Source organism: Rana temporaria, chromosome 8 (genome assembly GCF_905171775.1).
Source record: "Rana temporaria chromosome 8, aRanTem1.1, whole genome shotgun sequence".
Lineage (NCBI taxonomy): Eukaryota > Metazoa > Chordata > Amphibia > Anura > Ranidae > Rana > Rana temporaria.
The window spans coordinates 95,216,703-95,227,184 of record NC_053496.1 but is presented as its reverse complement, the minus strand read 5'-3'; the positions used below and the strand labels follow the sequence as shown (position 1 = coordinate 95,227,184).

The following is a 10,482-nucleotide window of genomic DNA, read 5'->3' as shown; positions in this document are numbered from 1 at the left end:
CATGTACGGTCGTCAGTACAGACCTACCGTACATGTCCAGGCGCCCGCCGTCCCTCGCATGCGTCGAATGACTTCGACGCATGCGTGGAAGCATTTTAAAGGCGGGCCGCCCACGTCGCCGCGTCATTGTCGCGGCGACACCGCGTCATCGACGCGGCGACACCGCGGACACGCCCCGCGTATTGTTTACGCGCGGACTTCTGTACGATGGTGTGTACAACCATCGTACAGAAGCCCTCTGGCAGACATGTATGGTGGAAACGGTCCGACGGACCGCTTTCACCATACATGTTTGTCCGTGTGTACCCGGCCTCACACAATTCTCAGTCAGAACAAACAACCAGCTGGGAACTCCCTGTGACATTCAAAACCTGACGTCATTACACGTCACATGATCTGAGAAGAGCCACGCAGCCGAATCACCAGCACTGCCTCGGGCTCGCAGTACTGCGGCTGCGTGCCAGGTTGACACGCATACCTCTGTTACCGCGCATGCCCAATCTGCTGGCGGGCGCTCGGCAATCCTCCGGCGCATGCGCCGTTAGCTCCGGTGAGGCCGCTCTCCCTCTTGCTGACAGACCGGGCTGCCCTTTTTGCTACGTATTTCCGGTGTGCGGTGTCTGTTCCCTCTTACTAGCCAGTGTCCAAGGCCCCGGGCCGGGAGAAGAGGAGGAGTCGCCGGGAAGCGAACGGGGAGAAGCGGAGAGACGGAAGGAGGTGAGGTGTTCGCTGCTTGGGGAGGAGAAGGGAAAGGGGACAGGGAGGGGAAAGCCGGGGTTGGCCATAGTGAAAGTGAACAGGAAGGCCTCGGTCATCCTATTAGAGGAGAAGGCATTACCCAGATCAGGTGTATAGAGAGGCGGCATCCTGAGTCTGTGAGTCTGTGAGGGGGTGAGGCCGGTGTGGGGAGAAAGGGGGCACCCGAGGCGGAGGGGAGGGGGTGACACGCAGGCAGATCCGGGCCCTGAACACATATCCTAGTCGGTGTCATCGTTACAGGGCACCGATCTCCCCGATCTGTACAGAGCTCTGTCCTGATCACCCTGATCCAGAGATCCCCGTCCTTACCTAGATTGATCACCCTGGGTCATAGAGATGACAGTCCCAGGCTGGACTGTTGACACCGATCCATAGATCCCTGTCGGGTTGTCTATTGATCACCCCTATCCATAGATCCCTGTCGGGTTGTCTATTGATCACCCCTATCCATAGATCCCTGTCGGGTTGTCTATTGATCACCCCTATCCATAGATCCCTGTCGGGTTGTCTATTGATCACCCCTATCCATAGATCCCTGTCGGGTTGTCTATTGATCACCCCTATCCATAGATCCCTGTCCCTACCTAGACTGATCACCCAATCTACAACGATCGCTGTCCTATTCTCTGTTGATCACCCCCTATCCATAGAGACCCACTGTCCCTGCCTACACTAATCACCCTGGGTCATAGAGATGACAGTCCCAGGCTGGACTGAGCCCACCGATCCATAGATCCCTGTCCGGTTGTCTATTGATCACTCCTATCCATAGATCCCTCCTATCCATAGATCCCTGTTCCTACCTAGATTGATCACCCTGGGTCATAGAGTTGACAGTCCCAGGCTGACCTAAGTACACTGATCCATAGAGATCCCTGTCAGTGCTGATCACTTGTCAAGGCCTTCTAAGCTGTAATGTAAGCTTGGGTTCTATGATGAGCCACACTGATCACTGACAGGAGGGCACTATCATCTTTATTATTATTCTGATTCTAGGTGTACACAATCTATCCATCCTAACTGTAGACCAGACCATAAACTGGCGGCCCTCCAGCTGTTGCAGAACTGCAAGTCCCATGAGGCATTGCAAGGCTGACAGTTACAAGCATGACTCCCTCAGGCAAAGGCATGATGGAACTTGTAGTTCTGCAACAGCTGGAGGCCTGCCAGTTTGAGACCCCTGCTGTAGACTGATCACAGATAGTTCGCTGTCTGTGGGTGGAGCCATGTTAACCAGTTCCCGACCCCCGCATGTACATATACGTCCACAATATGGCACGTACAGGCACATGGGCGTACACGTACGTCCTCGCCTATTAGCGGGTGGGGGGTCCGATCGGGACCCCCCCCGCTACATGCGGAGGTCGGGTCCGCTCGGGGAGCGATCCGGGACCACGGCGCGGCTATTTGTTTATAGCCGCTCCGTCGCGATCGCTCCCCGGAGCTGAAGAACGGGGAGAGCCGTGTGTAAACACGGCTTCCCCGTCCTTCACTATGGCGGCGCATCGATCGCGTCATTCCCTTTATAGGGAAGACACGATCGATGACGTCATTCCTACAGCCACACCCCCAAACAGTTGTAAACACATACTAGGTGCACCCTAACTCCTACAGCGCCACCTGTGGTTAACTCCCAAACTGCAACTGTCATTTTCACAATAAAGAATGCAATTTAAATGCATTTTTTGCTGTGAAAATGACAATGGTCCCAAAAATGTGTCAAAATTGTCCGAAGTGTCCGCCATAATGTCGCAGTCACGAAAAAAATTGCTGATCGCCGCCATTAGTAGTAAAAAAAAAAAAAATAATAAAAATGCAATAAAACTATCCCCTATTTTGTAAACACTATAAATTTTGCGCAAACCAATCGATAAACGCTTATTGCGATTTTTTTTTTACTAAAAATAGGTAGAAGAATACGTATCGGCCTAAACTGAGGAAAAAAAATGTTTTTATATATGTTTTTGGGGGATATTTATTACAGCAAAAAGTAAAAAATATTGCTTTTTTTTCAAAATTGTCGCTCTATTTTTGTTTATAGCGCAAAAAATAAAAACCGCCGAGGTGATCAAATACCACCAAAAGAAAGCTCTATTTGTGGGGAAAAAAGGACGTCAATTTTGTTTGGGAGCCACGTCGCACGACCGCGCAATTGTCTGTTAAAGCGACGCAGTCCCGAACTGTAAAAACACCTTGGGTCTTTAGGCTGCATATTGGTCCGGGGCTTAAGTGGTTAAATGACATTTGGGGATGGTGGCCTACATGTATTACATACTGACAATAACACTGGTTGGAATGCTGAACATTGAGTCATTGGTTGTTCTCTGGGTTCAGGGATATTCTAGTCTGTCTTCTTTATGGTGATCAGTTTAATGTGGAAAAATCTGATTTACATCTTCAGATCCTTGGCTGGTTAGATGAAAATGAATAGGCTGCCAATCACTATTTTTTTTTTTTTTTTTTTTTTTTACATACGTTGTACTTCCATGTGTTGCAGCAAAAATGAATAATGCCACAATGCATGGTATGGGTTACCCCAACGTGAAAGTGTGAATTCGGCCTTAACCTTTCGCCAACCACATAATGCATATTTGCTTCTACAGGACGGGTAAACCTTAATGCCCACACACTGCACATCCGCTTTCATGGCGACTGAGGTTTCTGCCCTGAGAGTGCACAGTGATTACATGATCTGGCAATCCTTCATACCTCCTGACCTGGCAATTATACCCATTTAAAGGGCCAGGAAGGCGTTAAAGTGGTAGTAGACTCAGTGTTACCAGTTGTACCTACAGGTAAGCGTAAAATAACTTGCCTGTAGGTACTGTGAATATCTCCTAACCCTGTACTGTTTAGAAGATAATCACGCTGTATACGTTCGGTGACATCACTGGTGCATGCGCTCTGAAGAGACGGCATGCCCACGCCATATTCGGAAGTGCTGGTGCTGGTGAATGCTAAATCAATTTTTTAGTATATTATCTCTTTCTTAAATGGGTTTTCCACCTTTTTTAAAGTTTATTAAAAGTCAGCAGCTACAAAAAGTGTAGCCGCTGGCTTTTAATAAACAGACACTTACCGGCTCCAGCGACGCGCCGGCCGGGGCTCCGCTCCTCGCCCCCCCCTCGGCGTCTTCATTCTTAGTGTGGGCACCCGGCAGTGACAGCTTTCGGCTTCACGGCCGGGCACCCACTGCTCATGCAATTGCGCATGCAATTGCTTTAAGCAATTTTTGGGACTCTGTTGCAAATTTTGTTTATGTTGAGATCCTGCCAGTAATGGCATTTTTTTGTTGCAGGCTGACCATGGTAAGTCACTCCCTTACGCTTAGCAGTAACATTGTCATCTGGCTGTGTGTCTCTCAGTTGTCCGCTGGACTGTCTATTGGGTTTGGCAGATAGGCAGCCAACTGACCAGAAAAAAGTGCAGACTGACAACACTGCTGCTAATTGTGAGGCAGTTGTTTAGTGTTGTCAGCCTGCAACAAGAAGTGCTGTTACTGGCTCTCCAGATGAGAATCTTTGCATAAAGAGGAACTTCGCCCTCTCCATTTGATTTATTTCTTTAATCTCCTCTTACCTGTTATGTATGGTTGTCCTCAATTCACATACTTGTCTGTCCAGCCAATCCTGATGTGCTGCACAAATTGTCCCTGCTGATGTCATCGGGAGCCAGCTGTCCTTGCTCTGGCCACTCTATGAAAGCCAATCCAAAACTGTACAAATGTCTATTTGCTTAAAAAAAAAAAAGCAAATACATACTAAGGTTCATGGACATTCGATTTGTGTGTTTTAAGCATACAGTTGTGTTCCCCCCTGCTCTGTTATTGGTTGTAAAAGCCTCCAACAGCCCCATGAGCACTGTGTGTTTAACCCCAGTGTATGAGAACGCAGGCTGCAAGCATTCTGGGCATTCATCCCCTGGGCACATACTGCATTCTGGGCATTCATCCCTGGGCACATACTGCCCCAATAACAAGTCCATTTTGGCAAATTGTCCAGCTGGAGCAGTTTTCAGCCTCCTATATATTTTTACAGGCTGTCAAGTCAACAGCAGGACTGGTCAGTGTACCTGTGCCACCCACACACATCTAAATGCTGGCGCCTCATGCATAGGTGCGGAACACCCTAGTGTGCATGGGACTTTAGGCAGGCCATACGCATTTCAAATCTCCACCGGCTCAGCAGGAACCAGCTGAGATTCAAAAAGTGTATGGGTAGGCTGAATGTACCAAGTTGGTCGTTCAACTTGGGTACAACAAGCATGCCGGGTTTTAACTGCGATTATCGCTAGCTGCTGCTATAAACTCATTCCAATCTCTGAAACCAGTCTGCATGCCAGCATTCCTGTTTATACATATATTTATCCCTTACCATACTGTATATGCCCTGGGAGCCTGGCACTGTTGGTATTCTGTCAAATGCCTGGTGCTGGTGAATATGTAAAAGGGGTTACCTCCTGTAAAAGTGTCCCACATCTTTTATTGTGATTGTGCAATATACTCCATGAGTGTCAGTGTTCATGTAGCGGTCCAGGGATTTGAAATCCCGCTCTTTTCCTGCAGTGCTTCCAGGACAGATGAGTGTTACTGATTGGTCAGTGCTGGCACAGAGCCCTTCTTCGATTTGTCCTGGATGGATCCTGGTTGGGTGTACAGTGTTCATTTTCTTCTTTTTTTTTTTTTTTTATTTGAATAAGGTGAACTTACACTTTAAGTTACTCTCTGTTAAAGATATTTTGCCACTTGTGAATGATGGTCATGGTATCTCCCCAAAGATAGTGAAACAGCCACTTTTCACATCACAGGAGCTGTCATCCAAATTGGAAGATATCCTTCTTCTGTTCTGGTGATGCCTTACATCTGTTTTTCCTCATTTCTACTCTAGTGACAATAGTCCACAAGACAAAGAACAAAGGTGGATGTCTCCCACAGGAAGACTGGATGAGATAAAAATCTGACAGATGTTCTAACCTTTTCACACACTACAAAACTAGAACCATGGGTTGCAGAAAAGGAAATTGCTCAATCCCCCCCCATCAACACAGGCAGTGTTGATGGGGGAATCTTTACGTGGAGCTATTGTGGTCTACCAGTGAGGAGGCGCAGGGAGCCGTCCCTGCCGGGAGAACACCGTGGGGTAGATTCAGGTAGCTGCGCTTTATGTTACGGCGGCGCAGCGTATTGTATTTACGCTACGCAGACGCAACTTACAGGAGCAAGTGCAGTATTCACAAAGCACTTGCTCCATAAGTTGCGGCGGCGTATCGTAAATGGGGCCGGCGTAAGCCCACGTAATTCAAATGTGGAAGGGGGGCGTGTTTTATGGAAATGTACTATGACCTGACGTGATTGACGTGTCTTACGAACGGCGCATGCGCCGTCCGTGTACATATCCCAGTGTGCATTGTCCTCAAGTACGCCGCAACGACGTATTGGTTTCGACGTGAGTGTAAATTACGTCCAGCCCCATTCGCGAACGTCTTACGCAAACGACGCAAACATTTCAAATTGGTAACGACGTCCATACTTAACATTGGCTGCGCCACCTAATAGCAGGAGCAACGTTACGCCGAAAACGACTTGCGCAAACGACGTAAAAAACTACTGCCGGGCGCACGTACGTTTGTGAATCGGCGTAACTAGGTAATTTGCATAATCTATGCCGAAAACGACGGGAGCGCCACCTAGCGGCCAGCGTGAGAATGCACCCTAAGATACGACGGCGTAAGAGACTTATGCCAGTCGTATCTTAGGCTAATGTCGGCGTATCTTGCTTTCTGAATACAGAAAGAAGATACGCCGGCGCAGATTTGAATTTACGCGGTATCTATGGATACGCCGGCGTAAATTCTCTCTGAATCCGGGCCAGTGATTATTGCTAGAAATCTGACATGCTGGCTGTACACAATTCGATTGATGGATTAACTTGGGTACAATCAGCCTGCCTATACATGGAACAAATCTTGGCCAGTTCTCTGCTGAACTGGCTGAGAGTCGAGCCATCTGCGGCCGACTTAATTTTTTATTCTTTTTCAACCCTTTTATTGCTAGTTTAAAGTGTCATTCAACCCACATGAATAAACTATCAATAAATGCTGTATTGCATGTCTGTTCATACTCATTCAGTCACAATGGGATTTGTTTACTATATTCTGCAAAAAACCTGGTTGATCCTGCTGTTCTGCCTTACCCCTACTGTCCATGTCCCCACTGCAGCTGAGGATTCTGCAGAGCATGCTCAGTTTTCAGTGTGTTTCTATTCCTTCCACGTGACAATGGTCACAACACAGTGGTAAATGACAGCCCACTCCCTCCCTCTTCCTCCATTCCCACTAACCAGCTAAACACAATGAGGGTGGATTATTAAATGTCTATTGAGGCTTCACCTCCTTCTTATTCACGCTGGAGGGGCATGGCACAGCATGTGATTGGCAGAAATCTGCCCACACCAGTTTATTGCAAAAAATAATAAAGATATGAGAGTTTTTTATTTTGAAGATGTGACCAGTAGCAAAGGACTAGAAGCTCATCCTACTTATGTTTCCCTGCAGACAGGCTGGGAAAGACCGGAGTCATGCGACAGCTGTATATTGATTAGGGGGAAAAAAGGTATAGATGTTTTTTTTTTTTGTATACTTACTAATCCCAGCTGTCTTCTGCGACCTGTGTGTTTCCCAGAAGACAGCGGGGGAGGACAGTGAAGGCGCAGGAAGTGACGTAGGTCACTGCAGTCTATGCCAGGAAGTGGAAGCAAATACCTGGATTAGACGGGTATCTGCTCCCTAAAAGGTGCCAAATGTGACATCGGAGGGGTGGGGGGGAGGATTCCAAAAAGTGGAAGTTCCATTTTTGGGTGGAACTCCGCTTTAAGCACACATCCTATCAAGGCCTAGAAATTGCTCTACATTCAGCACTGCCTGGATCGATTTCAACAGCCACAATAAAATGCTTCTCAGATTTGTTATCCAACTTAAAGGGGTTGTAAAGGTAAAACATTTTTTTCCTAAATAGCTTCCTTTACCTTAGTGCAGTCCTCCTTCACTTACCCCATCCTTCCATTTTGCTTTTAAATGTCCTTATTTCTTCTGAGAAATCCTCACTTCCTGTTCTTCTGTCTGTAACTACACACAGTAATGCGAGGCTTTCTCCCTGGTGTGGAGTGTCGTGCTCGCCCCCTCCCTTGGACTACAGGAGATTCAGAACGCTCTCTACGTTGCAGATAAAGGAGCTGTGTGTTAGTGGGCGTCCTGACTCTCCTGTAGTCCATGGGAGGGGGTGAGCATGACACTCCACACAGTAATGCAAGGCTTTCTCCCTGGTGTGGAGTGTCATGCTCACCCCCTCCCATGGACTACAGGAGAGTCAGGACGCCCACTAACACACAGCTCCTTTATCTGCAACGTAGAGAGCGTTCTGAATCTCCTGTAGCCCAAGGGAGGGGGCGAGCACGACACTCCACACCAGGGAGAAAGCCTCGCATTACTGTGTGGAGTTACAGACAGAAGAAGAACAGGAAGTGAGGATTTCTCAGAAGAAATAAGGACATTTAAAAGCAAAATGGAAGGATGAGGTAAGTGAAGGAGGACTGCACTAAGGTAAAGGAAGCTATTTAGGAAAAAAAAATTGTACCTTTACAACACCTTTAAGGGAAGTCGAGAATATCTGTAGGAGGGGGTCTCTGTTACATAGATCAGCATGGTGGACCTCCTATGGGGCTGTGAAACCGCCCCGCACAGCGCAACCTCAGCATGGCTTGCAAACGACTTCTTTAATAGAAATCAATGCACGCCACTCTGCAGTTGCCCCCAAGTAATGCGGGAACCTTTTTCTAATTTAAGTCGCCCCGCTAGTGGCGGAATAGCGCCGCAAAATTGGCGCTAAAGCGCCACTAAAAATAGCAGCGCCTCCTGCCCCGGTGTGAAAGGGGATTTTAAGAACCAGCTAAGTTTTGCTTTCCTGAGTTGCTGTATCTTTGCATGGTCGTGTTATACTAGAATGTCGGGTATGATATTTGGGAATCTGAGTTCTTTTTGTTGTTTTAGTGCTTTTCATGCTTCGTACTTTTATTTAGGGCCCGTTTCCACCTTTTCAGTGTGGTGTATCAGGATAAGCCACATTACCTGTGTGTGTTAGTGCCTGGTGGTGCCATGTACTTTGCACAGAAGCACCAAGGTACCAGAGCTCCAACACGCATGCCTTGCAACACACCGCAACATGTGGTAGTGCTGTACATTGTGGAATGCTGTGTTGCCCAAGAGGGTGCAATGTCCGTTTTGGAGCTTTGCTGGCCTTTCGTGTGAATGGGCTGTATCAGACAGTGCATGTTACCGTGTTGTCAGGAACTGAATGAGCGCTTTATATTTGGCTTTTAGGCGTTTGTTTCTGAAAATGTATTAAACAAAATATGTCTTTGGGTCAAAGGTTTATATACGGTTAAGAGTTCATTCACATTACATGCGGTGTAACCTACACTGTGCGCTATTTCCAGTGCAGCTCTAAAGCATAGACAAGGCAAATTGCTTTGTGTCTGATGCTGTCAGTTCCCAATACAGCAACACTTTCAGTCAGGTTATGTGGGGAAAAAACGTAAGCAGCGCTATATGCTGGAACTGGAGTATCGGCACTGTGTGTCTCGGCTCACACCAGTGACTGTGTGTTTAGCGCGGCTCGCTGGTGTGAATGAGTGGTATTCTTTTTACATCGCCTACATATTCTCACTCTGGAAAAACCTGGATAGCTGCTGACTTTTAGCATAAGAACACTTACCTGTCCAGGGATCCAGCAATGTCCTCACCCGAGCAGATTCTTCAGTCAACTTCGGGTGCAAGCAAGCGCTGGCATTTTAGGTAAGGGAAACATCAGCTGGTTTGCTACAGCGAATGCACACACTACACTGTTATCGTCTTCTGGGACTTGTGATGTGTCCCAGAAGGCTGCAAGGGAAGGTGGGGTGGGAGCAGGTAGCTGACAAAACCAGGTATCCGCCCCCCCAAAAAAGTGCCAAATGTGGCGGGGGGGATGCAAGCAAGTGGAACTTCCCATTTTGGGTGAAGTTACACTTTAAGAAATCTGTCTAGTAATCTCCTTTTTAACTTTTTGTTTTACCTCCTCTACCTGCCACAAAAATGCTCGGCCAAGGTACATACTGTAATTACTGAATGAATGGAGTAAGGAAATTTTAAACTTCACATTCTCTATGTAATCCAAGGTAACAGGATATTAAATCCTGGTCTTTGCACAACATCAGATACAGATTGCCAGTGCACGTAAACTAACCATTATGGGCACTCTTCTGCCTACTATATACTAGTTTTTCTTGTATACATAAGAAATAATTTTGCATGAAATAGGTACACTTTTTATTGTTTAAGACCGGGGTGCCCAACCAGTGGCTCGGGACCTCCTGCTCTAGGATGGCTGGTTGGCAAGCCCAGATTGCAGGTTGCCGACCTGCCATCCCAGACCAAGAGTGTGTACAAAAGTCCAAACACGCATGCTCGGAAGCAATGCTCACCGAACACTACATTAGCAGAAGGTGTCCAAAGGGTGGCGCTAAAGAGCTGAAAAAACACGTAATACGTAACTACATTTGCCATTTTGTATGCACGACAAGTTTTTGGCCAACGCCCTTCAGACAAAAGTCCAAGGCTTTGTCTACGGAAAATCCGATCGTGTGTATGAGGCTTTAGAGCCGTCGGGGGACATGTGCAGCATCCAGCTAG

General features: G+C 47.4%; 1 protein-coding gene across 1 annotated transcript in view; it reads left to right on the top strand.

The window, feature by feature from the left end:
* The first annotated feature begins 578 nt into the window (after positions 1 to 578).
* Positions 579 to 10,482, top strand: part of SAR1A (secretion associated Ras related GTPase 1A) — a 48,822-nt gene continuing 38,918 nt past the window's right edge. Inside the window, exon 1 of the mRNA XM_040362320.1 lies at positions 579 to 717. The gene's annotated coding sequence lies outside the window, so the exon portion shown is untranslated. The remainder of the gene's footprint in view (positions 718 to 10,482) is intronic.